Source organism: Acinonyx jubatus, chromosome X, assembly GCF_027475565.1.
Source record: "Acinonyx jubatus isolate Ajub_Pintada_27869175 chromosome X, VMU_Ajub_asm_v1.0, whole genome shotgun sequence".
In the NCBI taxonomy this organism is placed as follows: Eukaryota; Metazoa; Chordata; class Mammalia; order Carnivora; family Felidae; genus Acinonyx; species Acinonyx jubatus.
The window spans coordinates 61233774-61246830 of record NC_069389.1 but is presented as its reverse complement, the minus strand read 5'-3'; the positions used below and the strand labels follow the sequence as shown (position 1 = coordinate 61246830).

The 13057-nt window shown below is 38.0% G+C and overlaps 1 protein-coding gene and 1 pseudogene across 13 annotated transcripts in view; one reads left to right on the top strand and one right to left on the bottom strand.

Moving 5' to 3' along the window:
* ATRX (ATRX chromatin remodeler) overlaps positions 1-13057 on the top strand; it is a 307952-nt gene that overhangs the window by 37298 nt on the left and 257597 nt on the right. The gene's annotated exons all lie outside the window — the stretch shown is intronic.
* On the bottom strand, positions 5388-6247 carry LOC113597487 (fatty acid-binding protein 5-like; annotated as a pseudogene).

The following is a 13057-nucleotide window of genomic DNA, read 5'->3' as shown; positions in this document are numbered from 1 at the left end:
GAGAATCTGTTGCTACAGAGATCAAGGTACTAAGGAATAGTCAGCAGGAGCTGAAAAACGCTTTAAACGAGATGTAAAATAAAATGGAAACGACCACGGCTCGGATTGAAGAGGCAGAGGAGAGAATAGGTGAGCTAGAAGATAAAATTATAGAAAAAGAGGAAGCTGAGAAAAGGAGAGATAAAATCCAGGAGTATGAGGGGAAAATTAGAGAACTAAGTGATACACTAAAAAGAAATAATATACGCATAATTGGTATCCCAGAGGAGGAAGAGGGAGGGAAAGGTGCTGAAGGTGTACGTGAAGAAATAATAGCTCAGAACTTCCCTGAACTGGGGAAGGAAAAAGGCATTGAAATCCAAGAGGCACAGAGAACTCCCTTCAGACGTAACTTGAATCGATCTTCTGCATGACATATCATAGTGAAACTGGCAAAATACAAGGATAAAGAGAAAATTCTGAAAGCAGCAAGGGATAAACGTGCCCTCACATATAAAGGGAGACCTATAAGACTCGTGACTGATCTCTCTTTTGAAACTTGGCAGGCCAGAAAGAATTGGCACGAAATCTTCAGTGTGCTAGAAAGAAAAAATATGCAGCCGAGAATCCTTTATCCAGCAAGTCTGTCATTTAGAATACAAGGAGAGATAAAGGTCGTCCCAAACAAACAAAAACTGAAGGAATTTGTCACCACTAAACCAGCCCTACAAGAGATCCTAAGGGGGACCCTGTGAGACAAAGTACCAGAGACATCACTACAAGCATAAAACATACAGACATCACAATGACTCTAAACCCGTATCTTTCTATAATAACACTGAATGTAAATGGATTAAATGCGCCAACCAAAAGACCTAGGGTATCAGAATGGATAAAAAAAAAGAGACCCATCTATTTGCTGTCTACAAGAGACTCATTTTAGACCTGAGGACACCTTTAGATTGAGAGTGAGGGGATGGAGAACTATTTATCATGCTACTGGAGGTCAAAAGAAAGGTGGAGTAGCCATACTTATATCAGACAAACTAGACTTTAAATTAAAGGCTGTAACAAGAGATGAAGAAGGGCATTATATAATAGTTACAGGGTCTATCCATCAGGAAGAGCTAACAATTATAAATGTCTATGTGCCGAATACCGGAGCCCCCAAATATATAAAACAATTACTCATAAACACAAGCAACCTTATTGAGAAGAATGTAGTAATTGCAGGGGACTTTAACACCCCACTTACAGAAATGGATAGATCATCTAGACACACGGTCAATAAAGAAACAAGGGCCCTGAATGATACATTGGATCAGATGGACTTGACAGATATATTTAGGACTCTGCATCCCAAAGCAACAGAATATACTTTCTTCTGGAGTGCACATGGAACATTCTCCAAGGTAGATCATATACTGGGTCACAAAACAGCCCTTCATAAGTATACAAGAATTGAAATTATACCATGCATACTTTCAGACCACAATGCGATGAAGGTTGAAATCAACCACAGGAAAATGTCTGGAAAACCTCCAAAAGCATGAAGGTTAAAGAACACCGTACTAAAGAATGAGTGGGTCAACCAGGCAATTAGAGAAAAAATTAAAAAATATATGGAAACAAACGAAAATGAAAATACAACAATCCAAACGCTTTGGGATGCAGCGAAGGCAGTCCTGAGAGGAAAATACATTGCAATCCAGGCCTATCTCAAGAAACAAGAAAAATCCCAAATACAGAATCTAACAACACACCAAACGGAAATAGAAGCAGAACAGCAAAGGCAGCCTAAACCCAGCAGAAGAAGAGAAATAATAAAGATCAGAGCAGAAATAAACAATATAGAATCTAAAAAAACTGTAGAGCAGATCAACGAAACCAAGAGTTGGTTTTTTGAAAAAATAAACAAAATTGACAAACCTCTAGCCAGGCTTCTCAAAAAGAAAAGGGAGATGACCCAAATAGATAAAATCATGAATGAAAATGGAATTATTACAACCAATCCCTCAGAGATACAAACAATTATCAGGGAATACTATGAAAAATTATATGCCAACAAATTGGACAACCTGGAAGAAATGGACAAATTCCTAAACACCCACACTCTTCCAAAACTCAATCAGGAGGAAATAGAAAGCTTGAACAGACCCATAACCAGCGAAGAAATTGAATCCGTTATCAAAAATCTCCCAACAAAAAAGAGTCCTGGATCAGATGGCTTCCCAGGGGAGTTCTACCAGACGTTTAAAGCAGAGATCATACCTATCCTTCTCAAGCTATTCCAAAAAATAGAAAGGGAAGGAAAACTTCCAGACTCATTCTATGAAGCCAGTATTACTTTGATTCCTAAACCAGACAGAGACCCAGTAAAAAAAGAGAACTACAGGCCAATATCCCTGATGAATATGGATGCAAAAATCCTCAATAAGATACTAGCAAATCGAATTCAACAGCATATAAAAAGAATTATTCACCATGATCAAGTGGGATTCATTCCTGGGATGCAGGGCTGGTTCAACATTCTCAAATCAATCAACGTGATACATCACATTAATAAAAGATAAGAACCATATGATCCTGTCAATCGATGCAGAAAAAGCCTTTGGCAAAATTCAGCACCCTTTCTTAATAAAAACCATTGAGAAAGTCGGGATAGAAGGAACATACTTACACATCATAAAAGCCATTTATGAAAAGCCCACAGCTAACATCATCCTCAACGGGGAAAAACTGAGAGCTTTTTCCCTGAGATCAGGAACACGACACGGATATCCACTCCACCGCTGTTGTTTCACATAGTGCTGGAAGTGCTAGCATCAGCAATCAGACAACAAAAGGAAATCAAAGGCATCAAAATTGGCAAAGATGAAGTCAAGCTTTCACTTTTTGCAGATGATGTGGTAGTATACATGGAAAATCTGATAGACTCCACCAAAAGTCTGCTAGAACTGATACATGAATTCAGCAAAGTCACAGGGTACAAAATCAGTGTACAGAAATTAGTTGCATTCTTACACACTAACAAGCAACAGAAATACAAATAAAGAAACTGATCCCATTCACAATTGCACCAAGAAGCGTAAAATACCTAAGAATAAATCTAACCCAAGATATAAAAGATCTGTATGCTGAAAACTATAGAAAGCTTATGAAGGTAGTTGAAGAAGATATAAAGAAATGGAAAGACATTCCCTGCTCATGGATTGGAAGAAAAAATATTGTCAAAATGTCAATACTACGCAAAGCTATCTACACATTCAATGCAATCCCAATCAAAATTGCACCAGCATTCTTCTCAAAACTAGAACAAGCAATCCTAAAATTCATATGGAACCACAAAAGGCCCCGAATAGCCAAAGTAATTTTGAAGAAGAAGACCAAAGCAGGAGGCATCACAATCCCAGGCTTTAGCCTCTAGTACAAAGCTGTCATCATCAAGACAGCATGGTATTGGCACAAAAACAGACACATAGACCAATGGAATAGAATAGAAACCCCAGAACTAGACCCACAAACGTATGGCCAACTCATGTTTGACAAAACAGGAAAGAACATCCAATGGAAAAAAAGACAGTCTCTTTAACAAATGGTGCTGGGAGAACTGGACAACAACATGCAGAAGGTTGAAACTAGACCACTTTCTGACACCATTCATAAAAATAAACTCAAAATGGATAAAGGACCTGAATGTGAGACAGGAGCCATCCAAACCCTAGAGGAGAAAGCAGGAAAAGACCTCTCTGACCTCAGCCGTAGCAATCTCTTACTCGACACATCTCCAAAGGCAAGGGAACTAAAAGCAAAAATGAATTACTGGGACCTTATGAAGATAAAAAGCTTCTGCACAGCAAAGGAAACAACCAACAAAACTAAAAGGTAACCAACGGAATGGGAAAAAATATTTGCAAATGACATATCGGACAAAGGGCTAGTGTCCAAAATCTATAAAGAGCTCACCAAACTCCACACCCGAGAAACAAATAGCCCAGTGAAGAAATGGGCAGAAAACATGAATAGACACTTCTCTAAAGAAGACATCCGGATGGCCAACAGGCACATGAAAAGATGCTCAATGTCGCTCCTCATCAGAGAAATACAAATCAAAACCACACTCAGATATCACCTCACGCTAGTCAGAGTGGCCAAAATGAACAAATCAGGAGACTGTAGATGCTGGAGTCTATGTGGAGAAACGGGAACCCTCTTGCACTGTTGGTGGGAATGCAAGTTGGTGCAGCCACTCTGGAAAGCAGTGTGGAGGTTCCTCAGACAATTAAAAATAGACCTACCCTATGACCCAGCAATAGCACTGCTAGGAATTTATCCACGGGATACAGGAGTATTGATGCATAGGGGCACTTGTACCCCAATGTGTATAACAGCACTCTCAACAATATCCAAATTATGGAAAGAGCTTAAATGTCCATCAACTGATGAATGGATAAGGAAATTGTGGTTTATATACACAATGGAGTACTACGTGGCAATGAGAAAGAATGAAATATGGCCCTTTGGAGTGTCGTGGATGGAACTGGAGAGTGTGATGCTAAGTGAAATAAGTCATACAGAGAAAAACCGATACTAGATGTTTTCACTCTTATGTGGATCCTGAGAAACTTAACAGAAACCCATGGGGGTGGGGAAGGAAAAAAAAAAAAGGTTATAGTGGGAGAGAGTCAAAGCATAAGAGACTCTTAAAAACAGAACAAACTGAGGGTTGATGGGGGGTGGGAGGGAGGGGAGGGTGGGTGATGGGTATTGAGGAGGACACCTGTTGGTAGGAGCACTGTGTGTTGTATGGAAACCAATTTGACAATAAATTTCTTATTTGAAAAAAATGATAAAGATGAAAATGAAGAAAGATGAAAATTTTTGGAAAACTTACTCATACCTGTTTACTCAGACATTATTATACATATTATATATTTTGTGTCACTGTATATAACTCATAGATTTTTATCATCGGTGATTAAAATTATTTATTTAGAATTATTTTCTTTAGTTAAGATATAGGCAGAATTATTTAAGATAATATCAAAGGCTTTTCCCAAGTTCTATTCTAAATCCTTGTATTACCACTGGCCATATATGAGTATCTATTTCATAGCACCTCGTTCTACAATGAGTAGTCATTTTTCCCTTAAATATTTCATAGGCAAAAAAAGATAACCACATTAAACACTTTTTGTTAGCATTTAATAAAGTTGTAATTTAATATCCATTTCTTCACATACTTTATTTACCTTTTAGGTGATGACAATTTTTTCAAAAGTTACCCTAAGGCAGTCAGAGCAAAGTAATGTGTTTTACATTGCTTAGGGTTTGTTAGCACACATTTATCTACTAACCAAAGGGATGATCCTAATAAAGTCAATTCTTGGGTAGTTACATGTAAAACGTTTGTGATAGAGATAATTGAACAAAGTAATGAAATAAAAAAATGCAGCATTATGGAGATTTGCTTATCGAACTGAGCTTGTTCATTTTGACAGTTAATTCCTCTTTAAAGTGATGGTGGGATTTTCATTATACTTTTTGTATATCCTGGTACCGGTGATACCATTCATAATACATTCCATCGATAATATCCTAATCTTCTACTTATTGTGCTTTCCTTCTCATTCCATTACTGGTGTTGAACCAATATACTATATGGACAGTTGAATACATTCTGAGTTTTTCTGCCATCAGCTGTCGTTTCTTCAAACCTCTTTCCCATTTTACAAGAAAACTGTTCTAAAGTGTTCTCAGTTTTTATGGTGAGAGACTTGGCTGTCAGAAGTGATGACACAATCTGGCTTGGCCTTTGTGCCCATTTTACACAGTGCCACTCCCATTCGTCCTTCCTTAATATATTCAGGAATGTCTTTACTCTTCCTTCATAGAATCCTTAAAACCATCTTCCTACCAGTTGCTGAATTGTAGCCATGGTGGGCATGGGGAACAGGGTCTAGTGCAGGAAGCAGGGCACTTGGTCCTGGGAAGTGTGCTTTGCCTCACACCTTCTAATCCCACCCTCCATTCCCCTGGACCAGGCTGTGCAAACCAGGTTCACCTAGGATGCCGGGACCTGTAGGGCACTGCTTACAAGATAAGTTTTTTATTTAAAGTTTTTACTTTAATTCTAGTTAGTTAGCATACAGTGTTATCTTAGCTTCAGGTGTAAAATACACTGATTCATCAATTCCATGAGTGGTTCCTGGGTGGCTCAGTTGGTTAAGCATCTGACTCTTGATTTTGGCTCAGGTCATGATCTCGTGGGTCATGAGTTCGGGCCTGTGTCAGGCTCTGCACTAACAGTGAGGAGACTGCTTGGGGTTCTTTCTCTCTCTCTGTGTCCCTCTCTCTCCCTCCCCTCTCTTGCTGTCCCTTCACTGCTCGCAGGGAATAAACTTTTAAAAAAGCAAAAAAAAAAAAAAAAAATTACACATATCTGGTGTTCATCACAAATGCTCTCCTCAATCCTGATCACCTATTTAAACCCATCCTCCCATCCACCTCCCCACTGGTAACCATCAGTTTGTTCTCTGTAATTAGGAGTATGTTTTTAAACTTTTCTCTTTTTTTCCCTTTGCTTGTTTGTTTCATTTCTTAAATTCCACACATGACTAAAATCATACAGTGTTTGTCTTTCTCTGACTTAATAGTTTTGATTTGCATTTCCCTGATGATGAGTGTTGTTGAGCATCTTCTTAAAAAAATATTTATTTAGGGATGCCTAGGTAGCTCAGTTGGCTAAGCGTCCGACTTCAGCTCAGGTCATGATCTCACTGCTTGTGAGTTCGAGCCCCACATCGGGCTCTGTGTTGACAGCTCAGAGCCTGGAATCTGCTTCAGATTCTGTCTCTGTCTCTGTCTCTCTCTCTGTGCCCCACCCCTGCTTGCACGCTCGCTCTCTCTCTGTCTCTCTCTCTCTCTCTCTCAAAGATAAATATACATTAAAAAGTTAAAAAAAATATTTACTTATTTGTTTTGAGAGAGGGCGGGGAGGGAGAAGTGTGGGGAGGGACAGAGAGAGGGGAGAGAATCCCAAGCATGCTCCACGCTGCCAGTGCAGAGCCCAACATGGGGTTGGAAGTCAAGGACCATGAGATCATGACCTGAGCTGAAACCGAGTCAGATGCTTAACCAACTGAGCCACCCAGGTGTCCCTAGCATCATTTCTTATGACTGTTTGCCAACTGAATATTTTCTTTGGAGAAATGTCTGTTCATGTCTTCTGCCCATTTTCTAATTGGATTATTTGGTTTCAGGTGTTGTAAAAGAGCTTTATGTATTTTGGATACTAGCCCTTTATCAGATATGTTGTTTGCAAATGTCTTCTCTCATTCCTTAGGTTGCCTTTTAGGATTTTTAAAAAATTTTTATTTTGAGGGAGAGAGAGAGAGCACATGAGCAAGTGAGCACAAGTGGGGGAGAGGCAGAGAGAAGAAAGGGAGAGAGAGAATCCCAAGCAGGCTCTGCATTGTCACAGCACAGTCCAACACAGGGCTTGGTCTCAGGAACCATGAGATCATGACCTGAGCTTAAATCCAGAGTCAAGATGCTTAACCAAGTGAGCCACCCAGGTGCTGCATCCTTTTAGTTTTGTTGATGGTCTCCTTCAATGTGCAGAAGCTTTTTATTTTGATGAAGCTCAGTAGTTTATTTTTACTTTTGTTTCCCTTGCCTCAGGAGATATATCTAGAAAAATATTGCTACAGCTAATGTCTGAGACTTTACTATCTATGCTTTCTTCTAGGATTTTTATGGTTTCCTGTCTCCCATTTACTTCTTTAATCCATTTTGAAATTATTTTTGTGTGTGGTGTAAGAAAGTGGTCTAGTTTCATCCTTTTGCATGTCCCTGTCAGGTTTTCCCAACACCATTTGTTGAGGAGACTGTTGTTTTCCCATTGGATATTTTTTCTTGCTTATTGAAAATTGACCATACAGTTGTGGGTTTATTTTTGGGTTTTTATTCTGTTCTGTTTACCTTTGTGTCTGTTTTTGTTTCAATACTGTACTGTTTTGAGAACTATAGCTTTGTAATATAACTTGAAGTCCAGAATTTTGATACCTCCAGCTTTAGTTTTATTTTTCAAGATTGCTTTTGCTCTTCAGGGTCTTTTGTGGTTCCATACACATTTTAGGATTGTTTGTTCAAGTTCTGTGAAAAATGCTGTTGGATTGCTTGGATGGCTGACAGTAGAACATGGGAGACTTGATCTCAGGGTCATTAGTTCAAGCCCCACATTGGGCAGAGCTTACTTAAAAAATAAAGATTTGGTTTTAAAAATCAAAGCTGTTGGTATTTTGGTAGGGATTGTACTAAATGTGTAGATTGCTTTGGGTAATATAGACATTTTAACAATACTTGTTCTTCCAATCCATGAGCATGGAATGTCTTCCCATTTCTTTGTATCCTCTTGAATTTCTTTCATCAATGTTTTGCAGTTTTCAGAATACAGGTCTTTCACCTCATTGGTTAGGTTTATTCCTAGGTATCTTATTTTTGGTGTGATTGTAAATGAGATTGATTCCTTGATTTCTCTTTCTGATGCTTTATTTTATTTATTTATCGTATAGAAGTGCAGCAGATTTCGTTAGATTGATTTTGTATCCTGCGACTTGACTGCATTTGTGTATCACTGCTAGCAATTTTTTGGTGGAGTCCTTCACGTTTTCTATATGTAGTATGATGTCATCTGCAAAAAGTTTAACTTCTTCCTTGCCTTTTTGGATGCCTTTTATTTCTGTTGTCTGATTGCTGTGGTTAGGACATCTAGTACTATATTGAATAAAAGTAGTGGTTAGGACATCTAGTACTATGTTGAATAAAAGTAGTGAGAATGCGGGCGCCTTCGAGGCTCAGTCTGTTGAGTGTTTTTCGCTCAGGTCATGATCTCACAGTTAGTGAGTTTGAGCTCCACATCAGGCTGCTGCTGTCAGTGCGGAGCCCACTTCGGATCCTCTGTCTCCCCCTCTCTGCCCCTCCCCTACTCATGTTCTCTCTCTCAAAAATAAAAACATTAAAAACAAGAATAGTGAGAGTGGACATCCCTGTCTTGTTCCTGACCTTAGGAACAAAAGCTCTCAGTTTTTCCCCATTAAAGATGTTATTAGGGGCACCTGGATGGCTCAGTTGGCCAAGTGTCCAGCTTTGGCTCAAGTCATGATCTCAGGGTTTGTGAGTTTGAGCCCTGTGTTGGGCTCTGTGCTGACAGCTTGGAGCCTGGAGCCTGCTTCGGATTCTGTGTCTCCCTCTCTCTCTGCCCCTCCCCTGCTCACGCTCTGTCTCTCTCTCAAAAATAAACATTAAAAAAATTAAAGGATGATATTAGCTGTGGGGTTTTCATATGTGGCCCTTATTATGTTGAGGTATATTCCCTCTAAATTTACTTGTTGAGAGTTTTTATCATAAGTGAATTTTGAACTTTCTCAGGTCCTCTTTCTGCATCGATTGAAATTATATGATTTTTGTCTTTCCTCTTATTGATGTGATGTATCATGTTGATTGATTTTTGAATATTGAACCACACTTGTATCCCAGGAATAATCTCACTTGATCATGGTGAGTGATTTTTTAATGTACTGTTGGATTCGGTTTGCTGGTGTTTTGTTGAGAATGTTTGCATCTGTGTTCATCAGGGATGTTGACCTGTGGCTATCTTTTTTAGTGGTGTCTTTATCTTGTTTTGGTATTAGGGTAATACTGGCCTCATAGAATGAGTTTGGGTGTTTTCCTTCCTTTTCTACCGTTTGGGATAGTCTGAGAAAACCAGGTGTTAACTCTTTATTAAATGTTTGATAGAATTCCATCTATAAAGCCATCTGGTCCTGGACTTGTGTTTCTTGGGAGTTTTTTGATTATTGATTCAATTTTTTTGCTGGCTATCGGTCTGTTCAAATATTCTATTTCTTCCTGTTTCAGTTTTGGTAATTTATGTTTCTAGGAATTTATCCCTTTCTTGTAGGTTGTCCAATTTTTTGGCATATACTTTTTCATAATACTCTCTTATTTGTATTTCTGTGGTGTTGATTGTTATTTTTCCTCTCTCATTTGTCATTTTATTCATTTGAGTCCTTTCTCTCTTTTTCTTGATAAGTGTGGCTAGATATTTATCAATTTTATTTATCTTTTCAAAGAACCAGCTCCTGGTTTCATTAATCTTTTCTTTTTTTTTTTTAGTTTCTGTATCATTTATTTCTGCTCTAATTTTTATTATTTTCCTCCTGTTGGATTTAGCTTTTGTTTTTCTAGCTCCTTTAGTTGTAAATTTAAATTATTTGAGATTCTTCTTGCTTCTTGAGGTATGCCTATATTGCTATAAGCTTTCCTTTTAGAACTGCTTTTGCTTCCTCCTACAGGTTTTGAGCCATTGTGTTTTCAGTTTCATTCATTTCCATATACTTTATTTTTGAGAGAGAGAGAGAGAGAGAGAGAGAGAGGCAGGCATGTGCTTAGGAGGGCCAGAGGGAGAGAGGGATAATCTTAAGCAGGGTCCATGTTCAGCACAGAGCCTTACATGAGGCTTGATCTCATGACCATGAGATCCTGACCTGAAGTGAAATCAAGAGTCAGATGCTTAACCGACTGAGTCACCCAGGCGACCCTCAATGTACTTTTTTAAATTTCCTGGTTGACCCATTCATTGTTTAGTAGCATGTTATTTCACTTCCATGTGAATGTGGTCTTTCCAGACTTTTTGTTGGGGTCGACTTATAGTTTCATAGCATTGTGGTTAGAAAATATGCATGGTATGACTTCAGTCTTTTTGAATTTGTTGGGGATTGTTTTGTGGACTAATATGTGAAGATACTTGTTTTATTATTAATGAAGGTGGTAATTAAAATTTAATGGTCTTTGTTTCAGAATTTTAGATTATTAGAATTTTGTAGATAAAGCTAAAATTCCATTTGAACTATTTTTAGTTTCTTTATATTGACTCATGTTGCTCTAGTTCATTCATTTAACTGCTGTATAGTATTCTTTTATGTGAACATATAATCTGTCCATTCTGTTTTTTGTGAATAATTAATTGGGTTATTTCCAAATTTTCTCTAGTGTAAAAGTGCTGAAGTTAGTACATTCTTTGTTCATATCTTTAGGGGCCAGGTGCAACACCAACTTTCTTTTATAATATTTACTTGATAATATTAAATATCTTTTAAAATATTTACCATTTTAGGGGCACCTTGGCTCAGTTGGTTAGGCATCCAACTTTGGCTCAGGTCATGATCTCATGGCTCGTGAGTTTGAGCCCCACTTTGAGCTTTGTGCTGACAGCTCAGAGCCTGGAACCTGCTTAGGATTCTGTGTCTCCCTCTCTCTCTCTGCCCCTCCCCCACTCACGCTCTGTCTCTCTCTCTCAAAAATAAACATTAAATTAGAAAAAATTTACCATTTTACCATTTTTAAGTGTATGATTCAGTGGGTTTAGGTAAATATATTGGCATTCTTGTGCAACCATCATCACTCCCCATTTCCAGAACTTTTTCATCATTTCCCAAACAGAAACTGTACCCATTAAACAATAACTGCATTCCCTCCCCCTTCCAGCCCTCTATTCTTTCTGTCTCTATGAATTTGTTCAAGGAACATCAACCAAGTGGAATTACATATTTTTCCTTTTGTTGTGTCTGGCTTGCTCATTTAGTATGTTTTAAAAATTCATTTATGTTATAGCATGTGTCAGAATTTCATTTCTTTTTAGGCAATATCATTTCCTTTTATTCCTTTTATTTTTCCGTTCACGTATTTTTGATGGATTTTGGCCGTTGTAAATAATCCTGGTATGAACATTTGTGTGCAAATATTTGTTTGATTTCCGACTTTCTTTTGGATATATACTTAGAGGTGGAATTGCTGGATCATATGGTAATTCTTTTAAAAAAATTGTTTTTATTATGTTTCTTTATTTTTGAGAGTCAGAGAGAGACAGAGCATGAATGGGGGAGGGGCAGAGAGAGAAGGAGACACCAAATCCAAAGCAGGCTCCAGGCTCTGAGCCGTGGGTCATATGGTAATTCTGTTTAACTTTTTGAGGTATTACCATATTGTTTTTCTGCAGTGGGCGCACCATTTGATATTCCTACCAGCAATACACCCAGGGTTGTAATAGCTCCACATTCTCATCAGCACTCATTTTTTCCCATTTTTTTGTAATAAAAATGGGTGTGAAATGGTACCTCATTTTGGTTTTGATTTGTTTTCCCTATAGTGTTGTAAGCCTCTTTTTGTGTGCTTATTGGATATTTGTACATTTCTCTGGAGAAATATCTATTCAAGACCATCGACTATTCTTAAATTTGTTTTTTGTTGAGTTCTGGGATTTTCTTATATAATACTGTGGATGTTAATACCACTTCAGATATATGATTTGGAAATATTTTTTCATAATCTGTGGGTTCTCTTTTCACTCTCTTTATAGTGTCCTTTGATGCACAGGAGTTTTTCATTTTAGTGAAATTCAGTTATTTTTTTTCTATTGTTGCATTGTACTTTTGATATCATGTTCAAGAAACCATCACCAAATCCAGGGGCGCCTGGGTGGCTCAGTCGTGAGTTCGAGTCTCGCATCAGGCTCTGTGCTGACAGCTCAGAGCCTGGAGCCTGCTTCAGATTCTGTGTCTCCCTCTCTCTATGCCCCTCCCCCATTCAACGCTCTCTCTCTGTCTCTCAAAAATAAATGTTAAAAAAAATAAAAAAAGAAAAATCATCACCAAATCCAATGTCCCAAGGATTCTTTCCTGTGTTTTCTTTGAGTAATTTAATAGTTTTAGCTAGTATGTTTAGTTCTTTGTTGCCTTTTATGTTAATTTTTATTATATCAGGTAAGGGTCCAGCTTTATTCTTTGGCATGTGGATATCCCATTTTTCCAGCCCTTTTATTGAAATAACTGCCCTTTCTCTATGGAATGATTTTGACACCTTTGGTGAAAATCAATTGACCATATGCACACAAGGGTTTTGGTGTTTCTGTTCCATTGGCCTATGAGTTTGTCCTTATGTCAATACTGTACTGTTTCATTTATTTTAGCTCTGCAGTTAGTTTTGAAATCAGGAAGTGTGAGTTCTCCAAATTTGT